Source organism: Chelonoidis abingdonii, chromosome 7, assembly GCF_003597395.2.
Source record: "Chelonoidis abingdonii isolate Lonesome George chromosome 7, CheloAbing_2.0, whole genome shotgun sequence".
NCBI lineage: Eukaryota > Metazoa > Chordata > Testudines > Testudinidae > Chelonoidis > Chelonoidis abingdonii.
In genome coordinates, this window is record NC_133775.1 from 32,195,658 (window position 1) to 32,210,684 (window position 15,027).

Consider the following 15,027-nt stretch of genomic DNA (forward strand, 5'->3'; position numbering starts at 1 on the left):
GAGCAAATAATTAAACAATCAATTTGTGAACCCCTAGAAGATAATAAGGTGATAAGTAATAGTCAACATGGGTTTGTCAAGAACAAATCATGTCAAGCCAACTAATAGCTTTCTTTGACAGGGTAACAAGCTTCGTGGATAGTGGGAAGCGGTAGATGTGGTATATCTTGTCTTTAGAAAGGCTTTTGATACCATCTCACATGACCTTCCCATGAACAAACTAGGGAAATACAACCTAGATGGAGCTACTATAAGGCGGGTAAATAACTGGTTGGAAAACCATTCCCAGAGAGTAGTTAGCAGTGGTTCACAGTCAAACTGGAATGACATATCGAGTGGGGTCCCACAGGGATCAGTTTTGAGTCCAGTTCTGTTGGCAGTCTTCATCAATGATTTAGATAATGGCATAGAGAGTACACTTATGAAGTTTGTGGACAATACCAAGCTGGAAGGGGTTGAAAGTGCTTTGGAGGATAGAATTAAAATTCAAAATGGACAAACTGAAGAAACGGTCTGAAGTAAATAGGATGAGATGGTCTGAAGTAAATAGGATGAAATTCAATAAGGACAAATGCAAAGTACTCCACTTAGGAAGGAACGATCATTTGCACACATACAAAATAGGAGATGACTGGGTTCTCATGACAAATTTTTTGGTGGCCTCAGAATGCAGCCAACACATCTTGCTGGAGGCTGCTCTCACACTTTTTCCTAATACTTAATTAACTTTAGGAAAACCAAATAAATATGCACATATACATGTTCAAATCACTGTAGTTTATTTATTGCTAGCTAGTAAGTCTTTTGTGAAAAGTGATACTTGTATGTTTGTTAATATCACTTTTCACAGCAGATGTATTCAGCCCTCACAAGCCTAAGGACAAATTAAGCCCTAGATGGAGGGTCAAGGTAGGCAGCAGAGGCCAGGGGGCAATGGGCGTGGGTGGGGGGGAGGCAGTGTAGGACTGGACCCTGAAGCCCCACAGCCAGAGCCCAAAGCCCTGCAGCCAAAGGGTGGGGCCCAGGAATGGAGCCCAAAGCCGTGTGTCCATAGTCTGGGGCTGAAGCCCAAAGCCCGAGCCCCACCGCTGCTGGGAAGGAGAGGAACTCACCAGCTGCTTGCTCCTCCAGCGTTGTGTCCCAGGTATCTCTAGAGGGGGGCAGGGCCCAACCCCTGCTGGCGGCCCCAGCAATCAACACAAAGGAGGTGCATCCAGGAGCATCAGGGAGGGGGAGGGAGAGGGGCCGCTGCTTTCTGCACACACCCCAAATCACCACCCAGCAGCTGTGGCCACAAGAAAAGCCCCTGGTGGCTGCCTGCAGCCACGATGGCCACATTTGAGAAACACTGTCCTAGGAAGGAGTACTGTTGAAAGGGATCTGGGGATCAGAGTGGATCACAAGCTAAATATAGGTCAACAGTGTAACACTGTTCCAAAAAAAAAACGCAACATCATTCTGGGATGTGTTAGCAGGAGTGTTGTAAGCAAGACACAAGAAGTAATTCTTCCATGCTACTCCACACTGATTAGGCCTCAACAGGAGTATGGTGTCCAGTTCTGGGTGCCACATTTCAGGAAAGATGTGGACAAACTGGAAAAAGTCCAGAGAAGAGCAACAGAAATGATTAAAGGTCTAAAAAAACATGACCTATGAGGGAAGACTGAAAAAATTGGGTTTGTATAGTCTGCAAAAGAGAAGACCGAGGAGGAACATGATAACAGTTTTCAAGTACAGAAAACATTGTTACAAGGAGGAGGAAAAATTGTTCTTGTTAACCTCTGAGGATAGAACAAGAAGGAACGGACTTAAATTGTGGCAAGGGCAGTTTAGATTGGACATTAAGAAAAACTTCCTAACTGTCAGGGTATTCAAGCACTGGAATAAATTGCTTTGGAGAGTTTTAAGACAAAACACTTTTCAGGGATGGTCTGGATAATACTTAGTCCTGCCATGAGTGCAGGGGACTGGACTAGATGACCTCTCAAAATCCTTTCTAGTCCTACGATTATCACATGATTATAAAGTTGTTCTCACAAATCTCTACACTTTAATATTTCACACTCCTCACTTTCTTTAGTTGGTCTCGTTGCTGCATATTATAGCAGGTGCTGGTAGCAACCCCTATATTTAGGTCACCTTATACCTTCCATTATTAAAGATTCTTGCAATCTTTTTGAGACATTCTAATGCTTCCATTGTTTGTGTCAGGTTTAGGGTGACCAGATGTCTTGATTTTATAGGGACAGTCCCAATTTTGGGATCTTTTTCTTATATAGACTCTTATTACCCCTCACCCCCTGTCCCGATTTTTCACACTTTCCGTCTGGTCACCCTAGTCAAGTTTCTGACATGTGACAAGGAGGAAGCCCTTGAGCTAGAGGAGTGACTCTTCTTTATCCCATTTTATTCTGCCCAGGGTTGGCAGACATAGAACCTTTGAAAAAAAAATAAATCTCCATTTCTCTTCTGTCTCTTGAATTAACAGCTACATTTTGGCAACCTGCCAAAAAAAAGCAACCCACAAAAAAACCAAACAAAATAACTGAACATTCTAATCAAAGGCCAAGCCCATGCTACTTCCAATGCAGGAGCAGCACACAATGTACTGGGAACTCCAGCTACAAAATAGCCACTTTGGTATGGTGATGGGGAAGATCCAGCTTGGACTACGGTCAGCCACCCCCAGAAGATCAAACACACAGTCCCAATGTCCATTCTCCTGCTAGGGTAAAGCCTTTTCCTGCTACCATCTAATGTAGTTAGTTCTGTGGCTAAAGTTGTACAGCAGAACTGGAGGCTCAGGACTCAAACTCTGCTGATGGTACATGACGAGGTGTTGAAGTTGCACATAGCTGCACGTTTTTATCTTTTCCCTTTTCTACTAAACAGCTGCTCCATTCCCTGAGCAGCATCCATGCGTTGCACTGAATGAGACAAGGGTCCTGTGGAAAAATAGTGTGGGACTATGTAAAAGACTAACTCACAATGTATGCACAGAGGAGGCTGAAATAAGGTTGCACCGGCAACGGAAATTCTGACATTTCCTAATTTTCAAGTGCTTGACTCAGTAATATTCTTTTAATGTATTTTTTGTATATGATATGAATATTCACATACCAAATAATATTTTCCTTGGTAGGGCATCAATATCTTTGACCATTGTCATTCCTACCTGAGTTTCCTATCTTCCAACTTTTGCCAACTCATCAGATACCTCACTCTCCTATATACCGACATGTGATCAAAACCATCATAAAGTCATTTATTGATTCACACTCTGATCCTCTGGGCCTTCTTATGAATTGCATTGTTGATAGTGTTTTGGTTTCTTCTAAAGAAACTAAGGATCACTGCATGAGAGTCAATGTCACGTCACAACAGCAACAACAGAAATACATGGTTGAAAGGCAAAAGGCCCTCTGACAGATAGCAAAGTATCTCGGGGAAAAAAATCTACTATTGTGAGATTGTGGATAGGGAATACTGCAGGAATGAAAATCAATAGAGAAGGGACCACGATATATCCATTCTGCAATTAAGTCAGGCTTTAATACTTGCCCACGTTTTTGGATGCAATATTGTAAGGAAAGCAAGGATCTTAAGATTTGACACCTTGGATCAAACACTTACAAAAGACACTGTAAGAGTTGCCAGATTATTCTCCAACTTCATGGCTTGATATGATTGTGGGAGAAGACAACATACACACACCTTGCTTTCAGTTCACTAACATGGATAACAAGTAGTCACATCATCTCCATTATCACTCACTGCAGTCTCTCAACACAGATCTGACAGAGTTCGTACGTGTGACAACTTATATACCTCAGTGAAACAATATTTAAAAACAGGGAATCATTGAAATTCCTTCTCCTCAGGGAATTTACCTGACAGAGTTTATCTACAGTTCTGGGATAGTACTAAGAGAGAAGACTAAATCCCATAGGCATTGACTTTTGTTTTTGCTGTTGGGTGCTTTGGAAGAGGTGTGTGTGGTTGAGAGGGGAGCAGAGGAGGCACTCTGCCAGTTTGGAGGAGGGAGGCTATTTTCAGAATATTTATACACCTCTTTCATATTCTAGTTACTGAATGTGTCTCTCATTGGTATCTTTACTATCTTAATGATTAAATTGTTATGAACTACATAATTACATAATCATGAATTACAGTATATTAAAATCATTGCAATCACCTACAAATTGTCTTCACTAACATCCCAGTTTACAGATATTATGTCTCACTGTAGCTCTCTGGGAGAAACTGTCAGCAGTCTTATTTACATCTAGTTCCCTGGTATTGTCTTGATGCATGTTAAGGACATGGGCTTGTGAAACTCTGGCTGGGGGAGGACAGGCCCCAGCCCTGCCCCTTCTGCCCCAGTCCACGCCCCTTCTGTGCACCCTGGAACCCAGAGCCCCCCTACCATGGCCACTGGCCCCCACCCCAGGCTGACTTGTGCCCTCAGTGCCCCCAACCCCAGAGCACCGGGAGGAAGAGTGTGCGGCAGCACCGCTTCAGCACCGGGAAGGCACTCAGCGTTGCCTCAGCCCCTGGAGCCCAGTCGCACCGCCAAAGCAGGGCCCAGGGGGCAGAGTGTGGGCGGGACCATATCTGGCTGTCTGGGGAGGCTCGGCCTCCCCTACCCGCCATCCATGGTTAAGGACAGCTACATTGTTCAGTTGCATCTATCTCATTGATGACTGGAGATAATTTTTAAGTCTTCTGAAGCTGGAGAATGGAGTTCAGGATGTTACAGGCACAGAGAAAAGGATTCTTATAAATATAAAACATATTGCTTCCAGAGTACTGCAAATGACTCCAGATCTTTCTCGATGAGTAACAGTTAATTTAGGCACCATCATTTTGGATGTATAGTTGGGACTATATTTTGCCATATGCATTACTTTGCATTCAACATTCAATTTCATCTGCCATTTTGTTTCCAAGTCACTAAGTTTTGTGAGATCCCTTTGAAACTCTTTGCAATCTGTTTTGGATTTAACTATTTTGAGTAATTTTGTATCATCTGCAAACTTTGTCATCTCACTGTTAACCCCTTTTTGCAGATCATTTATGAATATGATGAACAGTGCTAGTCCCACTATAGGCCCCTGGGGAACACCACTATTTACTTCTCTCCATTCTGAAAATGGACCATTTATTCCTACCCTTCATTTCCTATCTTTTAACTGGAGTGCCAAGCAATACTTTCAGGATCATCTAACTATCCTTAATTTAATGAAAGCTTCTGTTATCTTAATCGCCCTGCCTCTGTTTACAAACAACTCCTTGCCTCAGTACAGTACTCTGTCACATTCCACACTAAAGCTCTGGCTCCTGGGTGCTGAGCACCCACTATTTTTTTTCCATGGGTACTTGAGCCCCAGAGTTGGTGCCTATGCTAAATCCTCTTCCCTGAGGCTGAACTGTAACATACAAAAGAGCTTTTCTATCAGAAAATAAACAATAAATGACTACAGTTTATGATACGTTCACATTATAAAATGTACAATACATGATAGAAAAGGCTATATCTTCCAGCATTCTTATATTCCACATATTTTCTAACAGTTGCATTATCTTGCATATCAATAGACATTCTTTGGTGTCTCATGGCTAATGAAGAGTGTCACCTCATGACTCCTTGTGGTGAGAGATCTTCAGAGCAAAACCAAATGATTCTGACACCCAAAGGATATACAAGACAACATATGAGAGTAAGTAAAGGACACTACACTGCATCCATTTATATTACTTGAAAAAATAAGAAATATTTAAACATCCACTTTGATAAATAGAACTGTTAGAGATGGAGACTGATTTGTTCACACCGTTCAATTTATAATATACACAGCATTGATGATCAGTTACAAGAAAAAAGAAAAAGACCTGGCTCCTCTCCTAAAAGCAAAAACATTAAGAATATCATAAAGCAAGTGATTTCCTTGTTAACTGACCACTAGCGACGTCTCTCTCCTGTGAGCTGACTGGGAGGCAAGACTTTCCTGGAGGTACAGCTTCTATTATATAGCTGCAAATGGTGCTTTTGTTGGTTCTCTTTTACGTTTCTACCAACAAAAGTGCAAGGATAATGAAAGAGTTTCCTTAATTAAATTTGTCTCTTACATAGCTAATCTCAACATGTTTTGCAAATTTTGCTGGTATAGGTGATTAGCCAGATATAGCTTTACTTCTGTATAGGGTAAGCATCTCAGTGAATCTGATCATTTAGGCCACACTCTTGTGTTTACCCATATTTCACACATACCCACATAGCATTGGTAGTGCTCATAGAAGCAACACTAATTTTATAGGGTCATTTTCTCTTTGCACTGAAAGTACAGTAAAACTTGTGTGCTGTACATATACTTTTGATTCCTTAGTTGTTTGATCACATTGATGAAGGGATATGCAATCAATCTCCCACTAAGACAGTGAGTGGTATTGGCCATAACTCATTACTCCATCAAAGGATTTGGCATTTCAATCGATGGGAAATGATGTGTGATCATTCTAATTTATTATACATCATTTCCCATCAATCAGTGTGCTGAAACCTTGACATAATAAGTAGTTACAGACATTGTCAATCATTCTTGGTCAGACACCTCTGAATGCTGCCATTTGGTGCACCCACAACTATTCATCCAAAATGCAAATTTCCAGCCAAATCACTCAGCGCACAGATTTTGCTAGAATAATGTCAAGTGATATTATTAAGAAATTCTGTAGACAATTCCCAAAAGCTTGGGGCGCCCACCAAAATTACAGAGAAGATGGATGGCATGAAATTGTACTTATCAGAATATTATACACAAAAATGAAAATAATTTCTCTGGTAAGAGGGCAAAGGCCAGAAGTGTACTGGACACTAATGATATCACAAACTGTGATAACAGTCTAACAAACAAGAGAAAAGGCTGAATTCTGCTCTCTTATATCTATGCAACTCCCTTTGACTTCAGTAGTGCTATTATATGGGTATATGAAGGTCATAATTTAGCCTCACCTTTACTCTCAAGATCAAATACCTTGGAGCTACCCTTGGACATCCAACATTCCTTTTCTTTTCATAAGAACAGCCATATTGGGTCAGAGCAATGGTCTAGCTAGCCCAGTATTCTTTCTTCTGATGGTGGCCAATGCCAGATGCTTCAAAGCGAATGAACAAAACAGGGCAATCAGCAAGTGATCTGTCCTGGTCATCCAGTCCCAGCATCTGGCAATCAAAGGCTTAGGGACACCCAGAGCATGGAATTGCAACCTTCCTGACCATGTTTGCTAATAGCCATTGATGGACCTATCCTCTATGGAATTTATTTAATTCTTTTTTTAATCCAGTTATAGTTTTGGCCTTCACAACATCCCCTGGCAATGAGTTCCACTAGATGACTGTGCTTTCTGTGAAGAAAGTACTCCTTTTTTGTTTTAAATCTTCTGCCTATTAATTTCATAATTCCCTTTTAAGTTTTCCTTACATACCCCAGAGAGCATTGCCAGAATTATTCCTTATCTTGATGATGGCTTTTGTACAGTTTCTAATTCAGATTTATCACTTGCCTTAATGTAGTTCCATGTTTTATGGTTCTATTACTGTACTCTTAACTTTAGTTGGCTCCATAATACCACAACAAAAATACTTTTACTTCAAGAAGTACAACATCATCCACCCCAAATCCAGCCTCACTAGCTAATTATTGATTTACTAATTCAAATCAAGAGAGTGTTTGTTTTTAGACTTTTTCATGGACTTATTCCAGCTACCTGATTAAACTCTGCATCTAATTACTAAGGCCTATGAACCTACAGCATTGGCCACTTTCTACCCCATCTGCAAAGACTATGTGGAGACCTGTTATACTACCAATATAGGGACACAAGGCACTGTCACTGCTGATCTCTAAGGACTGATGAGATATTAGTGGAAATGGTACCAAGGCAGGACGAGATGGGACAGTTCAAAGGCATAAAACCCAGTGCGATCTGGGTGCCTAACTGAAAACCTATGAAAATCTTTCCCATAGCATGTATTCCTGCAAAATACAAGGTGTCAAACTAGATGGCCTAATTACTCATTTCCAGTCCTACTAATATATTATAATAGTTTCCTCCTTGGTCATTCTTGTATCCTTTTCTGATCCTCTCACTACAATACAGTTTACATTGTTTCTCTTATAGCTTTCATCATTTTCTCATGTCCCTCTTCCTACAGGATATTGTTTTGCCCTACTGTGTGCTAGATTTAAAAGCTATTGTACCCAGTTCTGTAAAGCAATCTCTCATAATCTGTAAGCTGGGTAGCGATACCTTATATGAAAATGCTATATAAAAATTATAAATTGAATCAGCCCTCTCTCAGCTCCCTAGTCTTTCCAATACTCTCCATTAGATTGTCCGCTTACATGAATACAGTACAGTGCGGTTTAGTGTGGCCCCTAAACAGGCAGACTTATTTATTCTGCTCCTATACAATTCTCAGCTTTCCCTTTCCAGTCCTATTCCTTCAGTTCCCCTGTGCTGCTCCAATCCTCTCACCAGTTTCCACTCTGATCCTCTTTGACATGAGAAGAGGCAATATGGTATACAGCTTGGATGCTGAAGATAAATATTAATGAAAGAAGGTAGTGCTGAGTTAATATCTTTTTAAAAAGTTCTGCAAAAGTAAAAAAAACTGTTTTTTGTTTGAGTTATAAGGAGATATTACTGCAGAGAGCTGGATTCAGTAACTCTTACACTTAGCCCTCTTAGATTCACTCCCCACAATACTCTATTAAAGGAGTTTACTCTCAAAGAAAGTTCATACAAATACCACATTTAAGAAAACATTGATTGAAAACAGATTCTGAATTTGTAAAAGCCAATATTAACACTGGAAATATCATTCAGAGCTCTAGAACACTCACCCAAACAGGGAACGTGAACATCCTGTGACCTGTGCATTTAATTCGCTCACACAGCCTGAGTTTCTAATTTCAAATACTTGCAACAAACTGCTCACTGACAATCTCCAGACCAAAACTTATTCAGAGAAAGTATATGGTGAATAATTCTGAACAGCAAATTCATTCAAAAGAAAAAAAAAATTAATAGCAACTTCTGGACAATTTACAAACAGAAAAAGTTAAACTTGTTACACAACTTATTCACTATGAAATGTTTTTTCATCTCTGTTAGCTACCTGTTTCCAAAACATCCTACCCATTCCTAACAAGGAGAATGTTCGGAGGAGGGCAAGTTTTAGCCACACTAAAAAAGACTAGTACCTTCTTGTGACATTTAATATTTAAAAGGTATTTTCCATTCTTCACCTTCAAATGAATTCACCAATTTTTTTGTGGGGGGGGGGCGAGAGGGGAAGGAAAGGGGAGTGGAGAGGAAAAAGAGGAGTTACATGTTGATCCACTTTGGAAACAAATATAAATATTTCTTTGCTGAGAAAGTGCATGCCAAGTTTTAGCCTGATAAGATTTGAAATAATAGCTATAAACCTCCCAAAAATGGGATTTAAATAATGAACAGACTAACTATAGCTGCACTGCCAGGTGCAAATTTAATAAAACATTATAAATGATAGATGGAATGGTATTTCCAGCAGATGTTTGTATTCCCAAACAAAAATCTTCATTAAGATAGAGTTAAGGTTGTAAATAGATATCTATTAATTTAAAACAACATTGTGGAACAATGCACATTACTCATTTAGATCACCGTGGTTTTGAAAACCAGGCTAGAACATTGTAATTAAAGAAACTTAAGTGTTTTAAAGACAGTTATAATTAAAATAAACCCCAACCTTTCTAAAGTCTGGAATTGGGGCCCAATCCTGGACATCTGGGCCCCACGTGGATGCAGCTGTGTGTTCACAGACAAAATGTGAGCTGGATTAGTACCATAGCATTTTATAATTCAAAACACATGTCACCATTTAGGGTTCCAGCACCAGCCTTAACTTTGTTAACTTTGTTCTGTTGCTGTGAATCTTTGAAGTTCCATTTGGCACACATTTTAACTTCAGCCCTGATCTTGAGATATTCTCTGGAACTGAGGGGTTTATAAACTTCCCAGGCCTAATGGCACTCTCTGGTACCACAAGACCAGAGAGTCCTGAAGGTGGAACGCTTGCTGAAATTAGCAATTCCACAAGACAGTCCACCAGGCTTGGAAAACTACAGACCTACCAAACAAATGAGTGCCCTGGCCAAGGTAGTTCTCTCAGGTTCCACAAAGTTCATGAACCCTGCTAGAGTGCCTGATGATTTTAGAAACTCCACCAGCAATCCTGCAGATTTCTTACAGGTTGAAATTTTAGGGTGAAATCAACATCTCCTAACACACTTCCTGATACACTTCCAATGTCCATGCAATGCATAAGGCTGCAGAGCTGCCCATGTATGGGTGCTATTCCAGCCTCTGGGCTCCATACCCCCAACAAGGTAGTTCCTCATACTCATCACTGGAACTATACAGATGCATTGGCACTTCCCCAATACATCTACATCAATTCCCCTTCACAGTACCTAACTAAACAGACAGAATCCTCATCCAGTGTGCAAAAGGTACAGCTATCCCCCTGCTAAGTGTCTGTGTTTGCATTCCCACTAAAGCTACTACCACAGCAAGATGAAAGTATGATACAAGGTTCCTCTATAGCTATTATTCTCTTTATTTTTACATAGTCCTTACAGGTCAACATATGCAAATAATTCTAAAACCAACATCTCAGTTATATTTACCCCCAAACTACCTTTTCTGAAATGAGATATAGAAGACTAAGATGATCCCAGAAGTTTAACATTTTATTTCACATTTTGATTTTAATGCACTTTGTTGTAAAGAGTATAATATACAATAATCTCATAATCTACAAACATAGGACCTAATTCTGCAATTCTTACTCACACAAGTAGTCCTGATGTCATTGTGACTACTCATTTAGTAATGATTACTCAGATAAGAAAGGGATGCAGGACTGAGTACAGAGCTCTTGAACTGAAGTTACTGTAAATAAGATTTTTCCCTCTATATGGGCCTAGTACCTCTCTTTCTTGTTGACTTAATGCTCAGAATAGTTTCCAGTGAAATTCAGTCATGATTATTAGCATTTCTAAAGATGTAAGCTGCTCAAAAACAGATGCCTTATCTTTTCTTTTCAACTAAAATTTAGTTCTATACTTCTATAGGGAGAAATCTCCCTTTGGTTAACTAGTTGGGTTTTTTGTTTTTGTTTTTTCCTGTCTGGCACCCATAATTTTCAATGAATTAGCCCACCCCAAGCAGCAAGAAGTGAAATTTATTTGATCTCCCTTGAATTAATTTGTAAGATACTTTATGGAGATGAATACATGGCTAAAAGAAAGACGAAAAATGTGCTGAAGTAAAAAAGTCAATGAGATACTATAATCGTTTAAATGAAACAATTGCACTTTATTCTTTGAACTAAACCTCTTCTTATACTAGGTATTTAAGATACACTATACATGAAATATTTTGCAGTTAAATCTGACATTTTCTTCTTACTCTATATACTGCATGCACACGTTAAAATGTACCATTTCATATTTTCATTTCCACATGATATGGAGAAAAATGTACCATATGAAAAAATATTTTCTCTTAGTGCTTTGTGGCCCAAATGAAATTGCAATTTCTTAGCAATTGTAAAAATAATCCATTGCCATTTTGGGAGAAAATTGCTAGTAAAGTCAAAGTCAATTTTTCTTTCTTGAATTAAAGCATCACCATTTATGATGAATCTATTGGACCAAATTCTTACTTGAATTACATGAGTATAAATCCAGAGTAACTCCAGTTACTTCATTTAAATTATTCCAGATTTACATCTGTGTAATCAAGCGCAGAATTTGGTCCAGTGTGTATAATTACATACCTAAGGAGGGAGGAATGGGGGGAAGCATGAGTTTAAGTGTCTGCAGGATCAAGGCCACAGATTGTAAGTATAAGAGAAAAGAAAAAGAATATCAATTTAAGAGTCTTTTTCTAATATTATTCCTCATGCATGGTTTCTAATTAAAAATTAGCAGGAGATTAACCCATAGTATCGACCTGGTACAATCCAATAAATTAAAACAATGGATTCCTCATATTCCTAATCAGGTTATTTAAAAAAATCCATCATGTTAAGAAATTATCAGTTATAACAGTTTCTAAAGTCAACTACAACCAATGTGCAGTATACGAGTTCAAACACATTTTTTATCACACACGGTATCTAGCATACCTGAGCAGCAGACATTTTGACATGACAGATTAAAATGGCACAGAAGGAGACACTTTGGACTATCAAGTTAATAATAAGAAAGATTTACCCTTTCTGGTGCAGTGTGTCAAAAACCACATAAGAGAGTGTCCCAATGTTGTGCTTATTGAGACTTCAGAGGGCAACAACTCTGAAGAAGCCATTCCAAACCATCAGACACCTATTTGAAAAATACATTATGTATTTGAAAACATGTTCATAAGTTTGGTTAAGGCATCAGAACACATTGCTTCAAACTTCCTTACATTTGTAGCAATTAAAACCAAAAACATGATTTTTAGGACAAGTAAACTCAGTGAAAGAAACAACTAAGCTCAGAAACACTAATACTGGGAATGACTCACCACCACACTGAAATCAGTGGAGCTAAACTGATGTAAACTGGAGGAACAGAGCAATGTATCAGACTCTCTCTAGTTAAACACATGATGACTCAAGCATTACAAAACCAAGGAAAATCAGAGTTAAGACTGACATGTCATCCTTTGCTCCATGCTGCTATGCTTTTTTCCAGAGATGCCTGAGTCAGGAATTGCATTAGTCTTAACACTGACTTTTTTGCTTTCTACAATGCATAAACACAACTTGAATGTTATTTTAAAGCTTAGGAAATTTGGTTTGTAAATAGCTTCAAAATTACACTCTTATGGAAGAAAAGTTCTCATCACTAAATGTGCTTTACCCCTTGACATATATAAAGATTTTTGAAATACAAAATAGAGAGGGATTCAACCACGGAATTCAGAGCTGGATCCCTAATCCTAGAAAACTTTAGAGGTGTTTAGAGATGAGCTTTTTGTTCAGTTATTGAAATAAGGACCAGCTGTGAAATTCAGATCTCCATTTAGATTCAGAAACACTCTTTTTCCACTAAACCTTAGGGGTATTCCGAACTGAGTATAGATCCAGATCTTATTACAAAGGCTACATTAATTTAACGTGCTGCAATAAGAAAAATTAATTCTTGCCACACACTAAAAAATTCAAAGACGTACCATTCTTCAAAGGAAACAAGGGCCCCATCTGCTGATGTTTAAATGTACTACATTAACAAACAGTACAATGTTAGCACCGATAAGAAATGTATTCAAATGAATAGCAAAGATGAATAGTGACAGTAGCTGGGCTGCATTCTTCTTGCATTTTCTTCATAACTAACAGTAGCTCTTGCAGCACTTTAGCATGAATAATTCCCATTGAATTTATCACAATGGGAGTTTTGCATGTGGAGAGACTGCAAGATCAGGCCCCAAATCTCCATGGCAATGAAGTGAAGGAAATATATAGCCAGACTTCCATTTAAAAAAAAATAAAAATCAAACAACCCCACCATCTATAAAATGAAAAATTATTGAAAATAAAGGATTGTTTTAATCATTTCACCAACAAATGTCTTGATATACTGACATCTATAATTTCTATCTTGTGTAAGGGGGCTTTGAAAACCACCTAAGAGAATAGGCACCTAGGGAATAAAAGTCAAACTTTCCTAAAGTCTCTAAGACATCTGGTTAGGCAGTCTAAAGATTGCTTGTTAAGAGGTTGTAAAACTTAGCATCATTTTTTTGTCTACATAAACCCTGTATATATGCTAGAAATTTACATGACCGTAAAGCATATAAATGGTGATCTTAACAAAGACAAAAGAAATGTTTTTAATATATACAGGTACATTTAAAAAACAGCTCTGAAAAGAGCTTGAGTTTTTTAATATCACGTGAGCATACTCTCTAGCGGAACAACCACATTGTTTAGAAAAGGCAAAGGCCTCCGTTTTCAAAAGTGCTAGTGAATGTGGGCACCTAACCTGAGACACCTTCAAAGGCCTGATTTTTAGAGGATGGGTTTTCACCTCTTTCTGAAAATCAGCCCCTGCTGAGTGACCTTGAGCAGGTCACGGCACCTCAGTTTCCCCATCTTTAAAAAGGGGGTGATGATACTGACCTTTTTTAAGTGCTTGGAGGTCTACAGATGAAAAGTGCTAGATAAGAGCGAGGCATTAATTATTTTTATATGATGTCTCAAGGTGGACACCCAAAAACTGAAGCATCTACCACTCTCCAGTCATTGAAAATGCAAGACAACAACAAACTGATGAAAAATAGTAGTAGCTATTAATAATTAAGAAGAAATTGTGCAGATACATCTGACTTGGTAACTCCTATATTCTAAGCTGGGTTAAATGCTCAAGACCTTATCTAGGTACAAGTGATTCCACATGTTTCCTTGGCACACAATAATTCTTTGTACTCCCAGGGTTTTGCCCCAATAGAGGCTTTCCACTGCATCAGAAGTTTCCCTCTGCAGCATATTCTACGGTTACGACAAGGAGGTAATGAAGCTTTTCTTCTCCTGTAATATGGAGTTGAGAACCACTGGGTGAGGCATTCCACAGCACCCTCCTCTCAAGTTAGTCTGCTACTTTCCCCAGCCTATCATTGTGTTAATTGGTCCCTTTGTAATAATGCTGAACTGGGTAAGTCAGCTGGTGAATATTATTAAGGAGGCCAGAGCCTACAGTTTTGATCTTTCCCTGTCTGGCAGCTCCATTCCAAGTGTCAGTCACAGACAGTAAAGAGCCATGATGACCAAATATATTGGGCTACTATATATATATAGTATACTTTACTTCAACATAGTAAAGAGGAAGCTGCTCTCACAGCTTGAGATAGACCAACTCCACATTACATCCCAGACTCAAGAAGACTTGGAAGAACAAGTGGATGTGCGGCCCACACCTGAAGCTG